The sequence below is a fragment of the Phocoena phocoena genome, chromosome 17, assembly GCF_963924675.1.
Source record: "Phocoena phocoena chromosome 17, mPhoPho1.1, whole genome shotgun sequence".
Taxonomy (NCBI): Eukaryota; Metazoa; Chordata; class Mammalia; order Artiodactyla; family Phocoenidae; genus Phocoena; species Phocoena phocoena.
In genome coordinates, this window is record NC_089235.1 from 10,400,604 (window position 1) to 10,414,278 (window position 13,675).

Genomic DNA, 13,675 nt, shown 5'->3' on the forward strand with positions numbered 1-13,675 from the left:
TTAATATAGTTTTACCTAGGCAAAGTATCAGCTTATACCTTACTCAGCAAATGTATATTTTTCAAAGATATAATGTGAAAATAGGTATCAAGAACAGAAATAGCCACAAAATACAGTGTTCTAGGGTTATTTTCTTTTCTGAAGACTAACATTTTCAAGTAAAACCAATTCCTAATTTCAGAAATACTATCGTGTACTGAAACATATTAGATATATTTTTTAAATATAATTTTAAAGGTATATTCCCCAAGAGAGAGTCTTTGAAAATGTATTTAGATAGTGTAACTTTTGTCTCTTTCAATAAGTCAATTCTTCTTCGCAATCTATTTAGATTTCAAATCATTGATATCTAAAAAAAAAAAAAAATATATATATATATATGTATTACCTTTTACACGTTCTGTTTTCTGAATATATTCCCTTCTTCATTCATGAACTGTCTTTCTCTAACGCTTTTACATTAGCAGGAAATTAAGCATGCTTATTATTTTTTTTATTGTTGCTTACCAGTTTACCATAAGTAGATAGAATTGCATATATTAAAAATGAGAGAGTTAGATATGTTTATTGATTTTAGCTCCATTCTTCCATGGCTGTCATCAAAATTTCTTTATTATGAGAAATCAGCCTTAAAATAATAAGAGACATAGGTATATGGAAACTTAAAAATTAATTTTTAATCTTCTATTTTTGACTTTCCTTCAGCTTTTGCAAGACATGGAAAGAAAAGCAGTCTTTGTAGTGACAAAGCTGACCAATGTACCATTGGGGAAAAGACTCATTTTCTTCAAGACTGAAAAAGGCAGATTCTGACACTTTAACTGTAGGTGCAAAATTTATAATTAACCTCTAAAAATGAGCTTTACTCTCTTATTAGTGATAGTGAGATACACTGCACAATATTGACTATGGCATAGCTATATATACCAACACATCCATCCTTTTTTTAATTTGATATGTAAATCAAAAGGGACTTAAGTAATATGTAAGGGCTAATTACTTAGAGCTGCAAATGTGTAATTCAATAATGACAGAGAGTAGTTTTCACTTTTAGCTTAAATCTACAAATAAATTCTCTTTGCTAATTCAGACATTAAAAACATCCCTTTGTGGAATTCTTCAGAAACGTATTTGAAAGTTACAAAGTTCAGGGGAAAACATATTATAAATGAACCATAGATTTCAGAATGTCATGGAAAGATTATTTTCATTCAGGTCAGAGTTATTTCAGTTCAAAGTGATATTTGGAATCATTATCTACATTAAAAAAAATCCAATGAATATATAGTTCCAATGCTTGAGAAAAATCTCCTTACAATATTGCAGCACTGAACTATCAGGTTAAATGGATTTCAGTTGGAAATCCAAAAATTGTAGAATAATATATACGTAAAAGAAAAGTTCCAAGCATAACAAATCCAGCAATGCATTGCAAAGCTAATGTATCATGATCAAAAGGAAATTCAAGATGGTTCACTATTCATCTTTTGGATTTAGCTTATTTATATCTCTAGCTCCTTTTTCTCCAGTGCTCTTTCTAATAACTTGATGTGTATTCTTGGAGTATTACTGTTTAGATAAATTAAATTAGATAGTTATATATTGTATATGAACAGGTCATTCACAAAAGAAAAAAAATCAATTTGAATAATAAACACAAAAGAATGATTACCTTCTCTAGTAATAAAAATGTGAAAATAATGCAACAATGAGAAACCACTAGGTTAGGGAAAATGAAAACGAAGGATGATATCAATTTCTCAGGAGGATGCATGAAAGCAGTTTTATCATGTACTGCTGATCAGAATGTGAATTGCTACACCCTTCCCAAGAATTTAGACAATTGTTATTAAAATGTAAAATACATATGTTCAATCCAATAGAAAAATTTTTTAAATTAATCAGCATGTCACAAAAGGGAAACATTGAATACTAAATAAACTTGTGAAATAGTGCTGGGAATATAAAGAGGAAACATCACTTTAGAGAACAATTTGACAATATCTATTAAAGATGAGTGTGTACATATAATTGCACTTTTATGTATATACTAGAGAAATTTGAACAAAATCACAAAGGGGTGTGTGATGGTTAATTTTATGTCAACCTGACTGGTCCACAGGGTGCCCAGATATTTGGTCAAACATTATTCTGGTGTGTCTGTGAGGATGCTTTTGGATGAAATTAGCATTTAGTTTGTTAGATTGAGCAAAACAGATTGCCCTTCCTTATGTGGGTGGCACTCATCAGCTGAAGGCCTGAATAAAACAAAAATGCTGGCCCTCGCATTGGTAAGGGGGAACTCTTCCTGCCTAACTACATGAGCTGGGAAATCAGTCCTTCCATGCCTTCAGACTCAACTGGAAACATTGGCTCTTCTGGAGTCTTCAGCCTGCTGGCTTTCAGCCTGGAACATACACCATCAACTCCCCTGATTTTCAGGCTACAGAATTCAGAGTGGAACTACACCCTTGGCTCTCCTGGGTCTTTAGTTTGCTGACTGCAGATCTTGGAACATCTCAGCCTCCGTAATTGCATGAGCCAAGTCCTTATAATAAATCTGTCTGTCTGTCTGTCTGTCTGTCTCTCTCTCTCTCACACACACACACACACACACACACACACACACACACACACACACACACCCTTCCAGTTCTCTTATAATACCTGCTTCAATCAGGTTGTCTCCAACTATTCCATTCATGTAAAATGCTCTTGTCGAGTCCCTAATGACCTCTGCGTCATAAAATCCAACGCAGAATGTATTTCCTTTTTAATAGTGATGCTTGGTTTGTCATCCCCTACTTTAGATATGCTCTCTGCACTTGGCCTAGTAAATATCTTAAATGGAACAGATAGAAAGCTAAACTTCTAATCGTCTACCTCCCTCCCCACTCTACATGTTCTACCTACCGTCTTCTTTCCAGCTTGGTTTATGGCAACTCCAACCTTCCTGTAGCTCAGATCCCAAATCTTGGAATTATCTTTTATTATTCTGTCTCTGTCAGAGCCTACATCTGTTAGTCCAAAAATACCAGAATCCAAACCTTTCTTTTTATCATCAACACCAAGCTGCTATTATTTCTTACTTGGATTATTGTAAGACTCCTAAAAAGTCTTCCTGGTTCTATCCCCGCTCCTCATTAGATGACTATCTACACATCACCCACAGGGCATTTTTAAAAGCAGACTTTATTTTTTAGAGTGGTTTTAGGTTCATAGCAACACGACCAGAAGGTGCATAGATTTCCCATAAACCTCCTGCCTCCACACACGCACAGCCTCTCCTGTTATCAGCATCCCCCCAGAGTAGGACACTTTTTACATCTGATGAACCTGCATTGACACGTCATCACCCATAGTCCATAGTTTACATTAGGGCTCACTCTTGGTTGAATACATTCTATGGGTTTGGACAAGTATTTTTCATTGCCCTAGAAATCCTCTGTTCTGTGCCTACTCATCCCTTTCCCCAACCCCAGAACCCCTGCCAACCAGTGAGCTTTTTACTGTCTTTATAGCTTTGCCTTTTCTAGCATGTCATACAGTTGGAATCATAGAGTATGTAGCCTTTTCTGGTTGGCTTCTTTCAATTAATAATATGAGTTTAAGATTCCTCCAGGTTTTTTCATGGCTTGAATAATAATTTCTTTTGATGCCCATGTCTTTTCATTAGTGCTGAATAATAATATTCCATTGTTAGATGTACTAGAATCTATTTATTGATTAACCTACTAAACAACACCTTGGTTGGTTCCAAGTTTTGGCAATTATGAATTGAGGTTTTTTTTTCATTCTCTCAACAGTGTCTTTTATCAAAAGCAGAAATGTTTAATTTTAATGAAGTCCAGCTTATCAATTCTTTCTTTCATGGATCATGTCTTTGGTGTTGTATCTAGAAAGCCATCCTCATACTCAAGGTCATCTGGATTTTCTATTATGCTATCTTGTAGGAGTTGTATAGTTTTGAATTTTACAGTTAAAGATTCAAAAGTATACAACTATTGAATGGTATGAGATCCATTTTGAGTTAATTTGGGGTGGAATGTATAAGGTCCACGTCTAGATTCACTTTTTTTGGCACACAGATGTCCAGCTGTTTCAGCACCAAGTGTTTGGAAGACGATCTCTTCTCCATTGTATAACCTTTACTCCTATGTCAAAGGTCAATTAACTACATTTATGCGGATATTTTTCTGGGCTTTCTTCTGCTTCATTGGTCTGTCTATTCTTTTTTTTTTTATTTTTTGCGGTACGCGGGCCTCTCACTGCTGTGGCCTCTCCCGTTGTGGAGCACAGGCTCCGGACGCGCAGGCTCAGCGGCCATAGCCCACGGGCCCAGCCGCTCCGCGGCATGTGGGATCTTCCCGGACCGGGGCACGAACCCGCGTCCCCTGCATCGGCAGGCGGACTCTCAACCACTGCGCCACCAGGGAAGCCCTATTTGTCTATTCTTTTACCAATGCTAAAGGTATTTTAAAAACATAAATCAGATCATGCTTTTCCTGTGTTCAAAACCCTCCAGTGGCTCCCATTTGACTGAGAATGAAAACTGAAATCATTACACTGAATTACAAGGGTCAACATGATCTGAGTCTCTTCATCTTCTGAGGAATGTTATCCCATACTACTCTCTTCCCTCGCTCCCAACACTTCAGTCATATTGGCCTTCTCCAGTTTCTCAAACATGACTTAAGGCCTTTCACTGACTATTACCTTCACCTTGAGCTCTCTTCCCCCAGATATCAATTGTGTGATTCCCTCATGTCCCTCTGGTGAGACCTCTCTCGCCACCTTATCTGAAGTTGCAGGCCAGCTCATCCCCTGCCAGCATTCCCAATCCACCTTACTCTGATGTTTTCTTTTCTTTCTTTCATAGAACTTATTGCTTGCTAACGTACAATTACTTATTGTCTATTTCTCTTCACTGGTTTGTAAGCTCCGTGAAGAGATGGAATTTTGTTTTATTTTTTCCTTTCCAGGGGGTCATATCTTTAACATGATAAAAATAGCAATGAATAGAACTCTGTATTAAGTAAAACCAACTTTTCAGAATAAGGGCACAATAAAGGATCTTTCAGACATACAATAACTGATATAGTTGACTACTGTATTTGTTTTTTAGGGCCAGTGTAACAAAGATCCACAGACTGGGTGGCTTTTTGAATAACTGTGTTTCTACCTTTGTCTCCAAGTGGGAAATAAGCCATGGACACTGTCTATGACAGGAAAGAACATGAAGCAATGATGCCAGGGTGTCCTAAAGAATCTTCACATGCACTGATTGGACAATAAAATACCTAAGTCCTTCTTCTCCATGCAGTATTCTAGACCTTCCTCCATAAATTACCATACCTCTCATAGGCTCATGAATTTTGCAATACACTTTTCCATTAAAATTATTTAATAGGCAAGACCCCAAATCCTGCACTTCCTAGGATTCTTCAAAGCTCTACTGAAGCCATCCCAAGCCCCTTGAATCACTATTTACTCAACCACATCATTTGGCTGGAGTAGGAGAATTACCATTTTCATATTTGAAATTTGGGAACTGAAGTAGAATACTTAGCGACTTGTCCAAAATCATGATAGCCAATCTGGCCATGAAACAAATTTTGTTAATATTTGAATGTTTCTTCTATTTTCAGGTAGTGAAATGGCATTAAAGTAATCTTTTATCTCAGACATAGCTAACAGAAAAGAGTAGAGCATATTTTAGTGAAATGGGATGAACTCTTAGTGATGTATTTGTAAGGTTCACTCTCTGGCAATTTGAATGCACAACTGGGAGTATATAATCCTGAGTGTAAGTGCAGTTGGAAGGCAGAAGCTATGGTGTGGGAAGAATTACATCAAGTCTGAGATGCATTGGAGTGTGTGAAGTGGAGCCATGCCATCCTTTCTTCCCTTCTTTGTTGTGTAGGGTGAAGAGGCTCCTCTATACTCTTAAGGCCTTCCACTTGCAGTCTTGAAGAAACTTCCTGGAAAATATCAATGTTTGACAGCTTTCTTCATGTGAACCTCTTAAGCCCTTTAAGACAATTCATTGGAATCAACTTATACCCACAAGAACTCAGATAAAATTGATGGCAATGACTATGGAGAAGAGTATGGAGGTTCCTTAAAAAACTAAAAATAGAGCTACCATCTGACCCTGCAATCCCACTCCTGGGCATACATCCAGAGAAAAACATGGTCCAAAAGGATGCATGCACCCCAATGTTCATTGCAGCACTGTTTACAATAGCCAAGACATGGAAGCAACCTAAATGTCCATCGACAGAGGAGTGGATAAAGAAGATGTGGTACATATATACAAGGAAACATTACTCGGCCATAAAAAAGAATGAAATAATGCCATTTGCAGCAACATGGATGGACCTACAGATTGTCCGAAGTAAGTCAGAGAAAGAGAAATATCGTATGATATTGCTTATATGCCAAATCTAAAAAGAAATGATACAAATGAACGTATTTACAAAACAGAAACGGACTCACAGACTTAGACAATGAACTTATGGCTACCGGGGGGGAACGGGGGAGGGAAGGGATAGTTAGGGAGTTTGGGATTGACATGTACACACTGCTATCTTTACAAAGGATAACCAACAAGGACCTACTGTATAGAGCGGGGAACTCTGCTCAGTGTTATGTGGCAGCCTGGATGGGAGGGGAATCTGGGGGAGAATGGATACATGTATACGTATGGCTGAGTCACTTTGCTGTGCACCTGAAACTATCACAACATTGTTAATTGGCCATACTCCACAATAAAATAAAAAGTTAAAAAAATATAATAGCTGGCATAGCGCTACAATAAAATAACCATTGGTTTTAGAGTCAGAAAAGTCTAGGTTTGAATCCTGGCTTCAGGTGCTGGTGAGCTGTAAGACCTTGAATAACTTATCTAACTAAATACCTTTTGCTACGTACTTAGTTATACATGTGAAGTAATAAAGTAACACAAGACAGAAAATGTAAGCAAAGCACGCAGCATAAGCAGTTGTGACTATTATCTCACTATATGGGTCCTTTGCGGATGTAGGTCATTATAATTAATAACGATTATTTTTAGTGTTCTTGAATTTAGGTAGAATAAAACGATGGATGTTTGGAAGAGAATTTGATAAATAGTTCACCACTTTTATTCCATGGTATAGTAATGGCCTGAAAAAGTTCACATGCTTGCAAAGAGGCTAAATTAACTGAGTGGATTGGGGAATGCAAATGAGACAGAGAAATAGATTATAGTCTATCTAAGGTTGAAAAGACTTTCAACCATTTCTGCATAATGTTAAAAACTATACTTGGATGCTCACAGTCCAATTTTAGTGATAAAAAGGTAATCAAAACAGATGTTAGATTAAATTGGCTGGTAAACTTAAAGAAACTGATTAATTCATTGAAGCAGGCAGCCACAAGGACACATGTGGAAAATCTTCTTACAATATTCTCCTTTTTCCCTCACTAACATCAATTCTCTGCATTTCAAACTTTTAAATTTCTTTTTATCCAAAGCAACCACCCAGCCTCAAATCTTATAACCACAGGATGACTTCTTACATCACGGGAAGGAAAACTAATAATCAGCTTCATCCATAATATATTTATTATAACAATGTTGACTGATGAGAGAAAGTTTATAAAAAATATTAAGAGTATCTGGAGAATAATTGCTCCCTGGTATTATTGTACATATTATAGTCTCCACTGCTTCATTATTTTTAACATAATGTCCTAATATCTTTTTTGCAATATAAATGCCTTATCTTTTAATATTGTTGGTTATTTACCCAGAAAACATCATGAAATCATCACTGCCTTCGTGTTATTTCCTTCTGCTGCTAGTTATCATTTAGGAGTGTAAAAATGGAAGAAAATGACTTGAATATTTGTTGTTCATTCTAGTCTACGCCATATAGCTTTGTATTCATGAGTTCATCTGCCTGGAAGGTGAACCATCATAGCAGGGTTTCCACTTGTGGCTATAACTGAGTTATTGAAAGTGGCCCTGACTTCCCACTGTGGACAATTAAAAAACTGGGCAAAATATACTAAGCAATAGTTTTTCAGACTGTAATCTCAAAGAGAAGAGAATCACAAGAGTTAGTTCTAAGCTTTCTGCCTTTAGGCACCAAAAAGACTGTGGCACAGGGAGGGCAACCTCAGGCAGAGTCAAGTTGAAGAGACAGATTGAAGTTCAAGGAGCCAGAAATGTCTGGACATCGTGGGGCAGAGCACCGAGAGAGTGGAGAGACATCGAAAAAGCTCCAGACAGCTGCACTGGGGGCTTCTCGAGTCTTCCGCTGCTTGTGTGTAGAGTGAGACTTAATGCCAAGAAAGAGACCACTACTGAGAAAAAGAACTTAAAAACTAAAACTATAAAATGTATAGGTGAAGAAAATAAAAGAAAATCTCTGCTACCTTGGGATAGCAGTTTTTGTAGAAGGACACAGAAAGCACTAACCATAAAAGGAAAAAGTGGACATATGGATTGGACTTCTTAAAATTAACATCTCTTTAAAGACACCTTTATGAAAATAAAAAAGTGTGTTATAGACAAGAAGATCCTATTAACAACACATGTATCTGATAAAAGACCTGTATCCAGAATACCTGCGAAGACGTCTTCCAGCTCAGTAAGCACCCAGGCAACTCAGTTTTTAAAAAGTGCAAAAGATTTGAAGAGACACCACCAAGAAAGGATATATTAATGGCTGGTAAGCACATAACATGATGCCAAATATTATTAATCATCAGTAGTCATTAGGGAAATGTAAGTTGAAACCTCAGTGATTAATCACTGAACGCACTAGGAAGATTGAAATTTAAAATACTGATAATAACAAGTATTGGCAAGGATGGAGAGCACCGAGAAGTCTTGTGTATTACTGTTGGGAATATAAAACGGTACACACGCCTTAGAAAACAGATTGGTGTTCCTCAGAAAGTTTAACACCCACTTACCATATGACCCAACAATATTACTGCTAGGAATTTAACAGAAATAAAACCATTTGTCCACACGAAGACTTGTTCACAGATGTCTACTGCAATTTTACTTACAATGGCCATATTTGGAAGAACACAAATGTCCCTCATCAATGGATTACTTCAGCAACACGGATGAGTCTCAGAAGCATTATGCCAAACAAAAAGAGTCAAAAACAAAAAGAATACATACTGTATAATGCCACTTATATGAAATTCTAGATCAGAAAACTAATCTACAGTGACAGAACGTAGAACAGTGAGTGGTTTCTTGGGGTGGGAGGGAGTGTGGTTGACAGAAAATTGGCCTAAGATAAATTTTGAGGGTAAAAAATGTTCCATATCCTACTTATGGTGGTGACAACAGAGGTGTACACATCTGTAAGAATTCTTTTCTCTCTATTCTTAAATTATACTTTATTAAAGTTGTATTAAAAAGTAACAAGGAACTGTAAAACATAACTGCATTTACAGAACATGGTATTATATAAGAAGGTAATTTTTAAACATACCTAAACTCTTCAGTGTGTCAATTTCTTCATATTCATATATATCCTCTATTTAATGAGATTTGAGCTTTTTTGCACTTTCATATTATGTAGAATGGACTTACTTTGTTGCTTGCATTAAAACTCTTTATCCTGAATGAATGCCTCTTCCCTGTAGGGAAAACAATGTCGTTATCAAATGTACAGACTAATCACCCTGAATTAAACATTTTCTTTTGGATAATACAATTTAAACCATCTTGAATATTATACAGACTATTGGTAGAAGTAATTAAGGACTAGAAAAAAAGGTAATTATAATTTCTGATGGATGAATTGATAGGGATAAAGTAAGAACTGACCTGAACCCTAATCTAAAACTAGAACTAAATTAAACAAAATCCTAAAACTTTAGTTGTGTTTTTAATTGATTTTCACACATCAGTGCACTTCCAAGTACCCTATTTTTACTGAGGACTGTAAAGCAGGAAAGATATTATGGTACTTGTGACAAGGAAGGAGGCTTCCAGAAATATCTTCCAAAATATATATGACATGGTAGTCTTTTCTAAGAACTTGATTTCCAAACGAAATTTCTAAAGTTGTTGTTTATATGGATCGAGGAGAAAACAAACCTTTCTGGTATACTGGTTAAATAATAATGAAGGATCGATTTCCAATTGGGATTTATTAGGACTGGTTCAGGCAGTCTGATTAGCACAGTACCATGTTAATGAACTCATGTATGTTGGAACTGTGTATCTGCCTTGCACAAGTCCATGGTAACTGATGTGCAAAGCATGGACATGATTCAGATATGCACAAGTTTCAGTTAACAGTACTGTGTCTTTGATATTTCCCTGCTAGTGGAAATTCCGTTAGTGAAACTTAGTTCTATTGATTAGAAATAGCTATGTGGATTTAGACATTAATTATTTTTGTTTTATTTTTTGTGTGTCAAAGTAATACACGTGTCTATTTTAAAACGTCATAAAATACTACAAGTCTTATCGTGAAAAAGAGCATCTTTTCCTGCACTTTGTGCCACTCTCATTCAACAATCATTTCTCACACTCTTTTAGCCATGCCTTCTGGTATTTACCTCCATAATTCTAAATAATATAACATTATTTATAAATAATGTAGCCATTTATAATGGTATAACTTTATTTGTAAATAACATAATTCCTAACTTTATTTCTTGATTTAGTAAATTTTGACCGCATCCCTGCTGGAGCTCTCTGTCCTCTTTTTTTATTTGGGGATTAGCTGCTTTGTCCGCGCAGCACTCGTTCTAGGACTTCTCTCCTATTTTCTCCTGTGTGGGATCTTTTCTTTCCTGGACCTGATGTCTCCCTTTTCCTTGGTTTGCTCTCTCATGTTTTAGCTCATGCTGTAATTTCCTGAGAGTTTGTGGGAAATATTCTTTTAGACATCTATCTAAAATGTCTTATTGTTCTCTGATCACATTTTGTAGTTTGGTTGGGTCCAGAATAATATAAAACAAAAATTTCCGGGCTTCCCTGGAGGCGCAGTGGTTGAAAGTCCGCCTGCCGATGCAGGGGACACGGGTTCGTGCCCCGGTCCGTAAAGATCCCACATGCCGCAGAGCGGCTGGGCCCGTGAGCCATGGCCGCTGAGCTTGCGCGTCCGGAGCCTGTGCTCTGCAACGGGAGAGGCCACAACAGTGAGGCCCGCGTACAGCAGGAAAAAAAAAAAAAAAATTTCCTTTAGAGTTGTGTTGGCATCATTTCCAGTGTTGCAATTAAGAACTCCTATCCCATCTTGGTCTTCATTCTCCCTATGGCCCATCTCCCCACTGCACAAACTTGAAGGGCTTTCTTTGTTTAATTTCGATTATACTGAAAGTTTATGGTGCTATGCCTCGGCTTGTGTGTAGGCGTATGCCTTTCATTTATGTTTTGAACATTTGGCAATCTCTTTCAATGAAAAGTCATGTTCTAGAGTTCTGAGAACTTTCCTTGTGTTATTTCCTTGGTATTTTTTTACATTTGCTCTGTTTTCTCTTCCAGTGAGTCACATGACACGTACCTGGTGAGATGCTTTAACTACCTCTTTCATTTATGTGTACGTCCTGGGAAATTTCCAAAAGCTCTTTCTTTTTTTTTCACACACACACACACACACACACACACACACACACACACACACACACACTGTATTTTATTTTTACAAGAGATAAACCCAAAGGCTCTTTCTTGCTTTCTGAGTGTTCTTTACTCTTTTTCATAGTCTCATGGTTTTCTGGCTATACCTTTCCTTTTCTCCTTGAGTCAGTTAACAATATGTTTTTGGAAGTCTCCTTTTTCTTCCAGGAACATCCCTATTTCCTTTGAGTTCTTTGTTTATTTGTTGGATTCTTTGTCTTTCTTTGGAGACTTTCCTCAAGTTACTGGGAATTCTTGGGTATGCATTCATATTAATGGTAAGACACTAAAATAAGTGTTAACGTGTCTGACTTATCAGATGATTACTATTGGTTAATAGGTAAGGAGTCAGTCATTTGCATTTAAATGATAAATGTTTAACAAGTGGCTCTCAAGGGGAGGAACCCTGATAGGTAGTGTGTGCTGATTTCCATGGTGTAATATTCCCACCATAGCTGATTTCAAGTTATCAATTTGACTTCAAATGGCTGTAAAATTCCTGAAAATCTAACAATTGGTCCTCGCAAAGCAGTAATAGCTGGCTCTCACACACCACAGGAGCAGTTATTTCCCTGGTAGATGTCTCAGTATCAATTTCTGCTGGCCCCGTTTTCAGTTTCTCCAGAGAAATATTCAACAATCTACTGCTTCAGGGTAAGAGGCAGGAGTGATTATGCATGATGGTGTTCATAAACTCTGAGAGAAACAGTGTTTCATATGTAGGTGTTGACAGTCTCTCCTTGTTTTTGTACAGAGCTTCTGTCCTCCAATGTGCTTGGTATCTCTGATTTTGGGGATACCTTGGTTCAAACTTGCCATGGAATAATCCTTCTTTGGGGCTGGAGGAAAGGTAATCATGGGGACACGGGATGAGAAACGGTTCCTGTGAATCTATCTGCTTCTAATATAGATGGCTTAAACCAATCTTTTATTGATGCATCACGCTTCTAAGCCCCACAGTATTTAAGTACCACATCCCTGTTTTCTACCACAATCGGTATCTCTAATTCTGGAGGCTTTCCTGGGTACACTGGCATGATTTTGCATGTTTCCTGGAAAAAGTGGTTTTCAGATTATCCATCAGGATGATTTATTCAATCCATAATACTTGTCCAAAAAATGTATTGCATCTCTCCTCTGCCCTCTCCTCTCTCCCGATCCTTTTTGCACATGTAGGTTTTGACCAGTTTTTATAAGTTTGATCTTAGGAAGAGTTAGGGAAGGGGCAAAGATAGATACATGTGTATTCTCATATAATTCTTACTAACCAGAAGTTGTGTTTACAAATTTCATATCTGAATTATATAATTTCAGATGACCCATTGCAAATTCAAAATTATGACATAAAAATAACTTTACTCTTGAATTTTCTATTTTTATCATTACTTTAAACCACATGAGCAGAATATACTGATTTTAAAAAACTAAAAAAGACAGAAGCATAAAAAAGCAGAATGTAAAAAGATCTCCTGAATCCTTATTTCATGCTTTTCTGTACTCTCTAAGGAAAACCACATTTACAGTATGGTATATTTCTATCAATTTCCCTTCTGTTTATTACATATGTATGTATATATACATATATATACACACACAATATGCATATATACTACATTCAGGTATAACATATGTACTATATTTTTACATGCTATATATACCCTATTACTCTATCCACTATATGTATTTATGTGATAGAGTCCTAGATGAATTCTAAATTTACTTGCATTTACTAATTTTTCTTTTTAAAATTTAGTTATTTATTTATTTTATTTTCTGCTGCATTGGGTCTTGTTGCTGTGCGCGGGCTTTCTCTAGTTGCGGCGAGCGGGGGCTACTCTTCGTTGCGGTGCGTGGGCTTCTCCTTGCAGTGCCTTTTCTTGTTGTGGAGCCCAGGCTCTAGGCATGCGGGCTTTGGTAGTTGTGGTGCACAGGCTCAGTAGTTGTGGCTCACGGGCTTAGTTGCTCCGCATCATGTCGGATCTTCCCAGACCAGGGATCGAACCCGTGTCCCCTACATTGGCAGGAGGA